Raw genomic sequence first — 15265 nt, forward strand, 5'->3', positions numbered from 1 at the left:
GGATCATGGTAGAGAAAACATAAATCACCTTAGAGAATATCTAAACCATCATGAACAAACTATTAGTAAAAATATGGATATTACTGCTGGTAAGGGGTCAGAATAAAATAAGGAACATGTTACTGGACTTTAGAGAAAAGGGATCCTTTTCTTTCTGTTAAGAAAGCTTAACAGAATTGCAGTTATGTGGAAAGTAGAGTTTTTACAGTAAAAGATGAAATTGAACATTTAGCTGAAGAGATTTTCAAACAAGGTGTTGAAAGTACAGCCTGATTTCTTATTGCTGCTTTTAATAAAATATGAGAGAAAAGAGAAAAACTGAGAGAATAACTATTAAACAAAAATGAGCTAGAACTACTCACCTGCAAATACATGCTACATTTCATGATAAAGGGAGGATGTCCCAGAGGGCACAGCCATGAGCTCAGAGGACAAAGCTAAGACCCATAGAGGATTATTCCCAGGCCTTGAAACCTAATGGAATTTGTTCAGCTGGATTTTGAAATTTCTTCGGACTGGTGACTCCTTTTTCTTCCCATTTTCTCCCCTTTTTAAGCAGAATATCTATAACTTTTATCCTATGCCTATATTAGCATTGTATTTTGGGAGCAGATAACTTGTTTCTTTAGTTTCACAGGTTCACAAACAGACAGGAATTGTGCCCCAGGACAGATCATATCCAGAACCTCATCCACACATAATTCAGATTATTCAGAGGATGAAATCAAGACTTTTGAACTAGTGAGACAAATTAGAATTTGGACTCAAGTTGATGATGTAATGGGTTGAGACTTGGTCTTTGAATGGGGGAACTTGGACTACAGTAAATATATTTTGCGTGTGAGATGGGCATGAATCTTTGGGAGCCAGAGTGTGGACTGTGATAGGCAAAATAATGTCCCCCCAAAGGTGTCATAATCCCCAGAACCTGTAAATATGTTACCTTGAATGGCAAAAGTGACTTTGTAGATGTAAGTTAAGGACTGTGAGATAAAGAGAGTATCCTGCATTATCCAGATGGGCCCAATCTAATCACATGGATCCTTAAAAATGGAGAACTGAATCAGCTTCTGGTCAAGATGGCGGAATAGTCGATCACCAGTGTCACTCTCTCCCACAAATCAACCAATTTAAAAGTATTAAAAAGCAATCACGGCCAAGCTGGGGCCGCTAGAGCTCAGGGGAAGAGGAGGAGATACCTACAGAGTGCATGAAGGTGGGAGAAGCCACGATGAGAGAAAGGACTGCTCCAACCATTTGGAGCCCCAGCTGCTTCAAGGCTGGAGCTGGTGAGCACATGGAACAGGAGCTGGCAAAAGCTGCAGTTGTGCCCTTCCTGTGAAGTTGCTTGTAAGTGGCAGGGGAGAAGAGGGCCTTGGTGGCCCCCAGGCCAGCAAGACTACTGATAGGGTTCCCATGGACCTACATAGGAGTGAGAAACCACAACAACTGACAAAAAGGAGCCACTCAGAGGCCAGTGAGTCATTGCAAGGGACCGGCACATGGTCCGCCCCAAGGGAAGTGTTTGGAGTGCACGCAATGGGGGAGATGGGCCCACTGGAGGAACACTGGGGCACAGCATGGACAGCTGATCTGCCCCCCAGTCAGCGTAGGATCACTCAGTGGAGACTGGTCAGGAATATAGAATGACGGGGGTGTAGTTTGCTGAAAAGACTCAGGCCCAGACCAGACTGTCCACACAACCCAGGTGTACTAGATCTCACAACAGCCATAAGTACCTATAAAGTAAACCATTATAACCTGAGCTGCACAAAAAGCCTTCTGCAAGGAATCAGCAGCAAAGAAACAATTTGGCTCAACCACAGAGCTCAAGTACTGGTCCCCGCGGGAAGTTCCCCCATTTTAGAAGTAAGCAAAGGACAACAAATTAGTTCCAGTCCAGAGTTTAAGTGGTGGGAATAGCAAATAATCCAACACAAAACTGGAAGAAAAAACAAAATAACCACAGTCCAGAGACAAAGTTTGATATTAACTAGCAAAGGTCTCACATCACCGAAGAATACCTGTAAAACCTAAAAGGACCAGAATTCCCCTGGGCTACCAAGCCAAGGAGAAGGGAGGGCTGGGGGCCTCAGCCATGCCCCGAAACCCACAACCAGCCCAGTGATGACCACTGAGCTGCCACAAAAAGTGCCCCAGGCTCTCCCAAGCCAGGGTGGTGGGTGGCTGAGGGTCTCGGCCATGCCCTCCCGATACCTACTACCAGCCCAGCAACGACCACCAAGCTACCACAGGAAGAGCCCCAGGCTCCTGAACTGGGGGGGTGGGGGGGCGAGTGCTTCAGCCACACCCCCCTGACATCTGCACCCAGCCCAGCAATGACCAAGACATGGCTGGAAGCCCCCTGGTCTCCCCTGCAGGAATGAGGGGGGTGCACAGGCTTCACCCTTGCCCCTCTTCCTTCCTCCTTCTCCCACCCTATTTCTTTCCCCTTCCCCCTCCACCTCCCCACCAACTGCTCCACAACAATATCACAGAATGTAAAAGAATAATATTAATAAATAAATAAACTTTAAACAATAATAAAGACAACAAACAAACAAAGAACAAAGCAATCTAATCAGTTTTTGCATATTTACATCATAACATTTTTTGAACGAAGAAATAGTAACATCACAAAAAGTGTGACCTCAGTGAATTGTTTGTATTTATAAGTTTTGTTTAATTTTTTAAAGGAGTAAAATAAACAACAATTTTTCAAAAAGCAAATAGAGAACCTTTCCCAGCTGTGGTCAGAGGAAGACATGACCATGGAAGAATGGTAAGAAAGATGAAAACTTGCTGGCTTTGGAGATGGAGGAAGAGGGTCATAAACCAAAGATGTGGGCAGCATCTAGAACCTGGAAATGGCAAGAAAACAAATTCTCCTTTAGAGCTTCCAGAAGGAACGGGGCCCTGCCAGCACCTTAAATTTAGCCTGAACTTCTGAACTACAATACAGTAAGATAATAAATCTGTATTGTTTAAGCCACCAAGTCTGTCTAATTTGTTACAGCAGCAATAGGAAACTAATACATACATCATCTTAATCTGCACAACAATCTCATGAGGTAGGTATTGTTATTCTCATTTACAGATGCTAAAACTGAGGTTAAGAGAAGTTAAATGACATGCTAGTTAAATCTAAGCTGGAATATAAACCTAGATTTTTGGAAGCCAATCCCTACCATCTTTCCACTACTCCAGAGATGATGTAGGTGCTGGAAAATAAAGGTACCCCATTTTTTGGCAACTGTTCCTAAGAAGGTAGCCAAAAAGCTCAGTGTTACACTCTGGGCAGACTGCAGAGGTTTTTTGCCTGGACCATCAACTGTCTAGACCACCCAGAGCATAACAAGAAGGGCCCAAATACTCCACAAGTGTTGGTGAGGATAGACAAGACCAGAGTCTAGAACCAGAGTCTGAAAGCACCAAGAGGTTTCAATCTGTCTGCGAAAGTAGATGCATGAAAATGTTAACAAATAACTTGGTGACCACAAGGGTGAGGTAGGTAATACAACTCGTAGAATCAATATGGGCAGGAGGGACTACAAAAGCTGGAACTGGGGCTGGACTTTGGACCATGACTAAGATGAGGAAACAGGAAAGGGCATTTCAGAGGGGGCATAATAGCTGGGGGCGGGGGAGGAGGACAAACGTGTACTCCATTCCACTAGAATGTAAGTTCTGTCAGTGCAAGGGCCTGATATGTCACTACCCAGTACTTAGCACAGTACCTGCTACAAGAAGGGTCTCAGTAATATTTGCTAAAAAGAATATCAACTTGAATAAAAACAATTTGAAAAATAAATAAAAATTTAAAAAATAAGTTAACTGATGGGTGGATTTATTCAACAACTGTATAAGCTGGAAATGCACACAGTAAATGAACTTTATCCATTCAAAAAAATTCATTGTGGAGGAAAACACAAAGTGCTGGGACACATCCCTACTCATCCTAGAAAGAGAAAGCTGAGCACACATCTAAGTACCCTTAGCTCCAGTGGCAAAAGCAAAGCTCCATGTAATCAATATGAACCAAACACCTTAGGTGTTTTGATGAGACGAGTAATCAGTGAAAGCTTGGTGAAACAGGTAGAGTCTGAGCAGAAGATAAAAGATCCGCAGCATTTTGATAACTGGAAATGCTATGGGAGGGTACACCAAAAGGAAGGAATAGCATAAGGAAATGAATCAAAGAGATGGTGACCGCCCTCCAGATCTCTCTCCACCCTTCTCTGCCTGTGCTCTGAGCCCAAGAGAGGACCTGTAATGTGTGCATCAGCTGGCCTGTCTTGTCCTCTAGCTTCCGTTGGGTTCCTCCAAGGGAAAGCATCAGTAGGAGATTAGAGGATGGAAAGAGAGGGAGGTCAGGATATTTATTCCCCAGCCCCCTCCCGCCAAGCCTCGGCTCGGCTATGGCTGTATTCCTCAGCTGAAGGCCTTGGCTCCTGTGGGGGCCCTCTTCTCAACTATAGCTCTAACCACTCCCTCTGCTTGCATCCTCAGGCCCCAAACCAGTACAATTGCTTCACCACTCTTGTTGATCTCCCTTAAGCCTGTTCACATCTTTGTAAATAGTTATTTCATTAAACCCTCCTTAATAGCACTGTTTGAGTGTGCAAACTCTTTCCCAGAGACCCTACCTGATAAGATAGGAAGGCCCAGAATGTGTTTGGTCAATGGCAGGCCAACTAAAAAAAAAAAAAAAAAAAAAAAAAACTAAAATTAAAAAATATATACATATAACAAAAAAAAAATAAGAAAAAAATATCTTAGCCATATTATAAAGGGCCATGCCTGGGAACTGAGGCTTTACATGGTAAACAAAGTTCTGGGAAATGATAGAAGAAAGGGGCAGCTTTGAGAATATGAATCTCGTGTCAAGCAAATTAAGCTGGAGGAGAAACAAAACCAGGTCAATAAATTGGGAGACCACTGCAGTGGTCCAAGTGTGGGTGAGAAGGGCCTGTATTAGGTGCTAGTACTAGAAATGTAAATAAAGATTCAGATAAGACAAGGCCGGGAAGAGAGAATGGTTGGGTGAGAAGTAAGAAGGGCCTCTGGAGAAAAACAAGTCAAAGAAGACATCCAGGATGCTGAAGAGAGAGGACTCGTGGGAACAGAAACAGGGAAGTTAAGGCAAGGGCTTGTTTGGGCTAGTTTGGGACAACTGGGTTTGAGGTTTAGGAATGAGAATGAACTTGGAACTTGGGATGAGAACTGCTTAACTGTGGACAAAACAGAGAGCAGCCAAGGGTAGGTGTGCCCTGGGAAGAGGGAGAAATAAGATTAGAAAGGCATATGTTACTAAAGTTTAGGTTTGAGAACTGAATTCTAGACTATCTTAATCCCATCTAGGGGTCACAAAGCAGCAACGTGCAGGCCAAATGAAGACCAAAGCTGTATTTTCTTTGGCTCACAATGTCTTGTTAAATTTTGAGATAGTTGCCAACATTAAAATTTTGGAGATCTCACCAAAAAAAAAAAAAAAAATCCAGGTGGTTGGGGCTCGGTGATAACACCAGGCCCACATTCTCACACAGAAACATGTGACTGGAGCTGAGTAGTCATCAGCCATCTCCACCCTGCACAAGGTTCCAGTTTACCCCAGCCCCACCCAGCCTGTGTCACTCATTTAAGTTACTACCTACTCAGCCCTGTGTGCATTTGAGCCTGTGGTCCCTGCTAATGGCAGAGTCCTTGGGAGTTAATAAAACTAAACTTAGGAAGACTTAGAAAGGCTCCCTAGGGCAAGTTGAGAGGATGAATTGCAGCAATTCAAATGAGTTCAGCATTTTTGAGTGTTTACTATACGCCAAACATTGTGTTAGGCACTGCAGAGCCAGCAATGAATAACAGTCTTTCTTTCGTAACAGGAAGGACCGGGAATATGAAGATTCCTTAAGCGGCTGTTTCAGAAATTCAGGCACCAGTGAGAGCTGGGTCTATGTAATGGGAACAGAGATGAAGGCATGAATACGAGACACATGTTGAAAGAATTTCTGTGACAATTTAGCTATAGGGGATAAAGAAGAAGAAAGAATGTGAACTATGACATTATATCCACTTATTCAAGTGGATATGATGAAGAGAGGATGTGAGTAACAGCATTGGATTACTTAAAGTGCAGTAAAGTCCAGAGAGAGAAGGAATCCACCCTCCTTGAAAATGGGATGAGTGTTGTCCTGTGCAAGGATTATGTAGGCACACCTTCCTCTTGGCACATCTCCTCTTGAGTAACTGCAGCACTTATCCTCAGCTGTGTGTTCAGGAACTGGATTACTATATTGTTAACAAATAAAATGGAGCAATCTTTGCTTAGCCCTGCAGGGCCATGTTGGAACTCTCCCTCTGGAGCTGTTATAAATCCAAATGTTTGGATATTAAGCCATGAAGCAAGTGCTCCGGTAGTCGAAGTCATCAGGTGGAAGTCACCGGGGAAACAGCAACAGTTTTATACAGCTCTCTGATGATTCAAAGCTTAGAGTGCATCTGGGTACCTTAGTTCCCTTACCTGTTACGGGAAAACTGTAGAAATTTTCTCTCAACAATTACTGATTCTGAGTTACAAATAAGGACTTTGCCACGAAACAGTGGCTGCCTTTGCTACTGAGAAATGTCCTATAAGTCTCCCTAGCCTACACATATTTTACAGTCAGAGAAAGCATTATAATTGGGGGACTGACAATTTCACCAAACAAATACAATTGTTAAGCAGTAAAAAAAAAGTTAAATTACATAAGAAAAATTCTTGCATGAAGGCTCCAAAGAAGGGGTCAGAAAGTCAGTCAATTGGATTATTTCAATCAAAAGTTAAGGGTTTTGACTGTATTATACAGAAAGAAAAAAACCAAAAAAAAAAAAAAAAGCCATGTTTCCCTGCTTGCTTTAGCCAGTCGGAGCTTCACTTCTCACATTCTAGTGTATAAATAAGCATGACTTTGCTCCCTTTCAACTCCATCATTCATGGTTGGCCTCTAGTCAAGCATTTCTCAGGTTTCCTTTTAATATCTGCATGTGCCTGTGTGTGCCCATCTGCAGACTGTAGAATGCAGACTGTCACAGGAGAGGGAAGTCTGATGTGGAATTAATTTGCTTCCAGTCACACAGCAGGGATCAATTGAGGCCTTGGTTTCCTGAATCTGTTAAATGAGCACGATAAAATTACTCATCAGCCTCAGGAGCAATGGGATTCCCATTCAGAGTCTCATACGCAAGGAGACTCTAAAGGGTGGAATTTTGTTGTAAACAGGGACTAGCCAATTAGTCAGGCATATCATTCCCTGAAATCCAGTGTGTGAGGTCTTACCACAACGAGAAAAGACTCTTTAATTAAAAGTTATACATCTGTTGTTTGAACATGGTTGGAGAGACGCTAAACTCAATCCTTTAATGGTTAGGACAGAATGACGTCTAGACAAAGTAACAGGTGTGCCAGGTTCCCTGCCAGCACACATCTTCCTGTGTCCAACTAGATGACACAATTACCAGTTCCTGGTGAAGCTTTGTCTGAGGGTGTGTCAGGAGTCAGGAGACCCAGGTCCACATGCCAGGTAGTGCCAAGTAGGGCTCATGCTTAACCAGTCTGGGCCATGCTGTCTTCTTCAGTGGAATAAAAGATTGGGCTGGGTGGCTTCAAAGTTCCCTTCCTTCTCTAAAACTCTGTGATCCTCTAAATAAGGAGAAACGTGAAATGGAGTTTCACAAGCAGGCATTCAAATGGGGATATTTGTTCTACTAACTCCTTAGATTAATCAGAGCTGTGAATTATTGTGCAAAGAATGTCAGGGGTTTATAACCAGACCTGGAACACAATCAGAATGGAAACTGTATCTCCTGGGTGCGTCCCCCAAGTCCCACACCTGCACCATTATCCACTGATTCTCTGGGCAGCTGCTAGGGGTAGATGCACTATACCAGACATAATAAAAGCATCAGGAAAAAACATCATTTGTTGAAGGCTTTCTGTGTGCCAGAGACTGGGATACACACTTTACATAACTTCTCACAACAACCAGAGAGGTGGGAATTATTATCCCCATTTTATAAATGAGCAAACAGAGGTTGTGGGACCATAGGCAAGTCATTTAACCACTTTGAGTCCATTTCCCTGAGTATAAAATAAGTGAATGTTTCTAGGTGGCTTTAAAGGCCTTTCTTACTCTATGATTCAAAACAAGCTCAGACTTGATCACATAGACTGCTGTAGATTGGATGCCCCCCACCCAACCTCACTGAGGCTTAATCCCCACTGTAACTGTTGAGGGTAGGAAACTCTCTTAAGGTAATTAAAAGGAGGTGGTTAGATTATAAGGACCATGGCTGTAGTGAGTGGATTAATAATGGTGGTTGATAGAGTTTGGATGTGTTGTCCCCCCAAACTCATGTGGAAATCTGATCCCCAGTGTGGCAGTGTTGGGAGCTGTTTGAGTCATGGGGAAGGATCCCTCATGAGTGGACTAATGCTCTCCCTGGGGGATGGGGGTAGTGAGTGAGTTCTTGCTCTATTAGTTCCTGCAAGAGCTGGTTGTTTAAAGGACCCTGGCACCTCCTCCCTCCCTCTCTCTTGCTTCCTCTCGCCATGTGATCTGCTTGTACCCGCCTGCTGCCTGCCGCTTTCCACCATGAGTAGAAGCAGCCTGAGGCACACACCAGATGCAGCTGTCCCAGAATCATAAGCCAAATAAACCTCTTTTCTTTACAAGTTACCCAGTTTCAGGAATTCTGTTATAGCAACACGAAAATGGACTAAAACAGTGGTCATGGGTGTGGTTCTGAGGGCTTTAAAAGGAGAGCACATGGGAGTCTCTCTCTCTGCTCCACCATTCCGCCATGTGAAATCTCTGCATTGCTGCCAAGAAAAAGATTTGTTCCCTGGACTGTGAACTTCCCAGCCTCCAAAACTACAAGCAATCAATTTCATTTTCTTTATAAATCACCCAGTTTCTGGTATTTTGTTATAAACAACAGAAACAGACTAATACAGAAAACTGGTATCAGAGAAGTGGGGTGTTACTTATAACAAATATTTTTAAATGTGGAAGTGACCCTGAAACTGAGTATTAAAGAGAAGCTGGAGGTATTTATAGGAGCAGGCTAGAAAAAGCCTAGCTGCTGGTGAGAGTTTAGAAGACAAGAAAACAAGGGAAAGTTTGGAAGTTCTTAGAAACTGGTTAAATGGTGGCAACCAGAATGCTGATAGAAATATAGATAGTAAAGGCCATTCTGTGAAGATCTCAGATATAAATAAGAAGGAACTTGTTGGGAACTGAAGCAAAGATTACCCTTGCTAAGAACTGGCAAGGAACTTGGCTGCATTCTGTTTATGTTTCTGCATTTTGTATTTACAGAATGTGGAACTTCAAGGTACTAGGTTATTCATTGGGAGAAATTTCTAAGCAGCAAAACACTCAGGAAGCTGCACAGCCACTTGCAACAGTCTATGCTGAGTTATAGCAGAAAAGGCATGATGTAAAGCCAGAATGTATAATTAAAAGAGCAGCAAGAGCATAAAGAAAGATTTGGAAAATTTCCAGTTTGGCCATGTGGTAGAGAAGCAGAGACCATTTTCAGGATAAAAATGCAATGGTGCTAAGGAGATTAGGGATTATTAAGAGAAGGAAAGAGATTATTAAGAGAAGGAAAAAAGGCCCTGAAGGCATTGCAGAAGCCTCTGGGGCCAACACTTCCATTACAGGCCCAAAGGCCTAGGGAGACAGAATGGTCTCAGGGAACATGCCCGAGGCACCCTCCATGGGCTCGCTGCCTGAGGCCACCTTGGGAAGCTGCTTCTGAGCAGCTGGCTCTGGCTGCTCCAGCTGTGTCTAAATTGGCCCCAGGTGTGGCTGGACCCACAGCTTTTGAAAATACAAGCTGGAAGCCTTGGCAGCATCCATGTGGTAATAGGTTTGCAGGCTCACAGAATGCCAGAGCTGTGGAAGCTTGGGAGCCTGCATCCCTATTTCAAAGGATGTACGGAAAAGCCTGGGGGCCAAGAAAGAGATCTGTTACAGGGGTGGATTCATCAAACAGAGTCTTCGCTACAGTGATGCCTAGAGGAAATGTGGGGTCAGAGTTGCAGTGGAGAAACCCCATCAGTGCCATGTCTGGTGGAGCCTTAGAAGCAGGACTGCCATGAAGACCCCAGAATTGTGGAGATACCAGTGTGCAATGCCAGCCTGCAAGAGCTGTGGCCGAAGACCAGTAAATCCATAGGAATGGAGCTTCCCAAGGACTTGGGGGCCCATTCCCCACAGCAGCATGCCACCCGTGTGCAGAGGATGTCAAACATGAAGTCAAGGTACATGATTCACCAGCTTTAAGATTCAGTGCATGCCCTGCTGGGTTTCAGACTTGTTTAGGAACTGTCACCCCATTCTTTTGGCCTGTACCTCCCTTCTGGAATGGAGATATGTACCCTGTGCTTATCCCACAATTGTATCTTGGCTGTAGGTAATTTGTTTTGTTTTCACAGATGGGACTCTGAACTTTGGACTTTTGAGTTGAAACAAGTTAAGACTTTGGAGACTAAATGAATGTAGTTGTATGTGAAAAGGACATGAGTTTTGGGGGGCTCAGGGGCAGAATGTTATAGATTGGATGCCCTGCCCCCAACCTCATTGAGGCGTAATCCCCACTGTAACTGTTGAAGATGGGAAATCCTCTTATGGTAATTGAAAGGTGGGGCCTTGAAAAGATGATTAAATAGTAGGACCATGCCATAGTGAATAGGTTAATAACGGCGATCATGGGCATGGTTTTGAGGGCTTTAAAAGGACAGCACACAAGGAGCTCTATCTCTCTCTGCTCCTCCATTTTCTGCCATGTGAGATCCCTGCATCACTGTAAAGCCACCACCAAAGAAGACCCTCACCAGATTTGCTCCCTGGACTTTGGACTTCCCAGCCTCCAAAACTGTGAGCAATAAATTTTGTTTTCTTTGTAAATCACCCAGTTTCAGGTATTTTGTTATAAGCAACAGAAACAGACTAATACATATACCTTGAAAGCCTCATGATTATCATCCATACTCAGATGGCCAGAGAATGGGATGGCCCCTCATCATCTCAAGCATCATTCATATGCTCACAGAAACACAAAACCATATTACTAGACCCAGAATTTTCTTGGGGAACCCTCACAATCTATACCATAACCAGATCTTTTTCTTATGGAGTCATTATGGGTATGCCTTGGAAAAATGGCCAAGGAAAGAAGAAAGTATCATAGAGTGAAATCACCCCTCCAGATGTCAGGAATTGGTCCCAGAATAAAGACACAAGTATTTCCTCTCCATTAATGCAAATAGGGCTGGAGCTGGCTGGTTTCCAGATAGACAGAATGAAAGCTCCCTGAAGGCTAGGCTAGGGTCAAAACTTAAAAATTCATTATTATTAGAAGTCAGTCACCCCAAGGTACTCAGGGATGATCATCGACATTATCACCCTATCTTCCATGCACTTATAAATCACCTACCTTGTATAGGACACAACAGCTAGTGTGGGCCATTTGCTAAAGATGCCAAGTTCTTCTTTTCCTAACAGTGAGAATCATGAAGGTGAATAAGGCTTTAGTAACCTCAGACAGGACCATAGGGACCATCAGAGTGTCTGTAGAAAGAGAGTATAAGATTCTTCCGGGTAGGTGGGGTAAGGGATCCTAAGAGCAAATGATGGGCATGTCATGATCACGACTTAGAAGAGAGGGTGCCCAGTTGTATTAATTTGCTGGAGCTGCCATAACAAAATACCACAGATTGGGTGATTCAAACAACAGAAATTTATTTTCTCACACTTCTGGAGGCTAAAAGTCCAAGAGCAAGGTGCTGACAGAACTGGTTTCTCCTGAGGACTCTTTCCTTGGCTTGCAGATGGCCACCTTCTTGCTGTGTCCTGGCATGGCCTTTTATCTGCACACACATGCCCCCGATGTCTCTTCCTCTTCTTATAAGGACACCATTCACATTGGATTAGCATCCCACCCTCATGACCTAATATAACTTAATTCTCGTTAAAAGCCCTATCTCCAAATATAGGTGCTCCTTGATTTATGAAGGGGTTACATCCTGATAAACCTATTCTAAGTTGAAAATATCAGAAGTCAAAATGCATTTAATACACCTAAATACACTACAGAACATGTCAGCTTAGTCTCGCCTACCTTAAACATGCTCAGAACACTTATATTAGCCTACAGTTGGGCAAATCATCTAACACAAAGCCTATTTTATAATAAAGTGTTGAATATCTCATGGAATTTATTGAATACTGTATGGAAGTGAAAACCAGAATGATTGTATGGGTACTCAAAGTATGGTTTCTACTGAATGCATATAACTTTTGCACCATGGTAAAGTCAAAAAATCATTACATCAAACCATGGTATAAATCAGGGACTGTCTGTACAGTCACATCCTAAGATACTGGGGTAGGGTTTCAATATGCAAACGGGGGCAGGGAGGACACAATTCAATCCATAATACCAGTATTGGCCCTTCCCAAAGTTATGGGCATAGATAGCCCGAGGGTGTTCTAAATTTCCTATTCTTTACAAAGTTCTCTCCCCACCTCCTGCCCTAATTTACCACTTTCACAAAGTATGGAGTCATACAAGGTCAGCTGGCTGGATCTACTTTTCTTTATTTTTTTTACCATCCACATTTGTTGGATTACATAGACTTTTAAGGCTGAGAATTAATAAGCAACTAGTTGGCTTCAGGCCTAGTCTGGGCAGCTTTTGGTAAACTACCCACACTGCTCTTATTTACCAAATCTTCAGAGTCACAGAGGAGTTATGTAGTGGGTAGTAGGCAGGGAAAGGCGAAAAGAAAAGAAGAAAGATTTCTGTACATCTAAGTCCAGAAATGCCTCGTCATGGTCTGTCTCCACTGATTACAAGACATTTCCTGAGTTACAACACATCAGATTAACAAGCCTAGACACAGGCAAGATGGAGGAGAAAATGTTTCGCAAAAGAGTACTGGTTTCCTATCAACACTAAATTTTGTTTTTTCTGGCAAAACACCAGCCACACAGACCAATACACACAGGCCCATGGGCCCTGTCTGACATTTCAAACACTCCAGTTCTGGATGTGTTTATATATTTGTTCAGCCAGTTTTTAAAAAAAGAAATCCCAAAATTTAAAGTCATTTCCCAAACCACCAGCTGTCTTGTTGATGAATTTTGTTTTTTAAATGTAGTCAGTCATAAGCAACCCTCTCCAACCCACTTATTCACTCATTCAATAAATATTTACTGAGTACTTTCCATGTACCAGGTTTGGGGAAACAATGGTGATAGCCATAAGCTTGGGAAGGAGGCAGATAAGTTCTAATAAATGGTACTTATTTCACTGCCCTGTACCAGGTGCAGTTCTGGGTGTCTTAAATACATGGGAAGGTGTTATTACTTCCACTCTACAGTGAGGAAGCTGAAGCTCAAAGAAATTCAAAAGCCAAGGCCACAGTGCTAGTCAGTGGAAGTGTCAAGCCTAGAAGCCAAGTCACCTGACCCAGGCAGTGCCTTTCTGCTGTCTTAACCTGCAGCACATGAACTTGGATCGAAAAAAATATTTACATCTTTATTTTCACTAATATTTCATTGAAATTTAACATTTTCTTCAATTATATACACAGGCAACAAACCACAGCAGTATCAGCAGTACCTATGACTTTGTCACCAATAGACATCACAGCTATTTTCTCATATTAGAGGTGTTGCCTATAATCTTGAAACATTGTTTGTGTTCTTTACTGCTTCAAAATTATGGCAGCTGTTAGATACAATTCTAGATCTTGTTATTTAATAATAATTAGGTTTTTTTAAAAGCACATGTATTACCATATCATAAATTCTTTTAATATTTCGACAAGTGTTTTGCAATTGGTTTTCTTTATTGTAATACTGTGCCTTTTATTTCATACCTTTAAAAGAATTGTTCTGAAAAAGTGTCCTTAGTTTCCTAGAACTGCCAAAGGGGTACATGGCACAAACATGGGTCAGAACCCTGCATTATAATGGGTAGTCCAGGCAAATCCAGAGACTCTGCTCACTGTGTCTTCGAGCAAGAAGTTAGGTTGAGATTTTGATAATTAAAAGAGAGGATGAAGGGAAAGGAAAGGAGCCCCGATTCCACCAGAGGACCCTTTCTCCCCTTCCCACCAATTCCTGTTCAGCGGCGCCCTAAGTGCTCTCTTCTGCGGGTTCCAGCCTCAGCTGATTCCTCGAGCGCCCCTCTGTCACACACACAGTGTCCGTGGATAAACGTGTCACAGTCGTGGGCACACAGGCCGACCTCAATCCCTGACCCCCAGAGGCTGAGCACCACTCCCGCCCCGACACAGCGCTGAGTGACAGTCAGCAAGTGGAAGGCTCCAGAAGTTCCCGCACACCAAGATCACGGATACCTCGGTTTTTAAGCGCCCACCGCAAGTCGGCCTCTCAGTGCCCCGAGGCTCCGACGCTCCAAGAAGGAAGCAAGAGTCCCAAGACCCGGGTTTCAGACAAGGGCAGCAAGAGCCGCGGACGTCCGGGGAGCGGTAGAAGGAAAGTTAGAAGCGGCGTGGAGCGCGGGGCACCGGGTGCGCGGAGTCCCGGCTGCGGGGACGCAGCTGGGCCAACAACCAATCTCGGGGGGTGATCTCCGTCCCGCCTCGTCCCCCTCCCCTGGCCGAGGGCCCGAGATGGGCCGCCGGATGCCTCTTACCCGGGGGCAAGTGGAGCCTGCGGTCACAGCGTTGGCGCAGCAGAAACCGCCTCTCTCTGCTGCGGCTCCCGGCCTCGGCTGGGGCCCCGCCCGCCGGGCGCTCCGGGCGGAGGCTGGAGGCGGGGAGAGCGAGGCTCCCACCAGGAAAGGTCCGGAAAGGTGTCGCCTCTGCCCCGCCTGACGCCGCAGCCTGGGCACGATTGCCAGGGCAGACCGCACCGGGCTTTGAGCGCGCACCGGGACAGAGCCAGGGACGCGGCCACAGCCGGCCTCGCGGGCTCCCGCGCGCCGGCAGAGGACAGGAGGCCACCTGATGTTGCTGCCCCTGGGTGCCAACAGCGTGGCGTAATCGGGACGGGCAAAGGTGGAGGCGGGGTGCTGTAGATGGGGGCCCTGGTAGTTTGCCCTCGGTCCTCCAGTGAGCCCTGGGCTTGTCGGCTGGTTCCCACGACTGCGAGGAGAGACAGCTAGAACCCGCTCATTTCACAGATGAGGCTCAGAATTCAGCGACTTGCCTTGCTAAGTCCGGAGCGCTTCCCTCAGAGCCAGCAGGCCG

The 15265-nt window shown here is 44.5% G+C and overlaps 1 protein-coding gene across 1 annotated transcript in view; it reads right to left on the reverse strand.

Annotated features, from left to right (window-relative positions):
• SQOR (sulfide quinone oxidoreductase) overlaps window positions 1-14984 on the reverse strand; it is a 57888-nt gene extending 42904 nt beyond the window's left edge. The window contains exon 1 of the mRNA XM_063091108.1: window positions 14710-14984. The gene's annotated coding sequence lies outside the window, so the exon portion shown is untranslated. The remainder of the gene's footprint in view (window positions 1-14709) is intronic.
• Between the last annotated feature and the right edge of the window lie 281 nt (window positions 14985-15265).

The sequence above is a fragment of the Cynocephalus volans genome, chromosome 3 (assembly GCF_027409185.1).
Source record: "Cynocephalus volans isolate mCynVol1 chromosome 3, mCynVol1.pri, whole genome shotgun sequence".
NCBI lineage: Eukaryota > Metazoa > Chordata > Mammalia > Dermoptera > Cynocephalidae > Cynocephalus > Cynocephalus volans.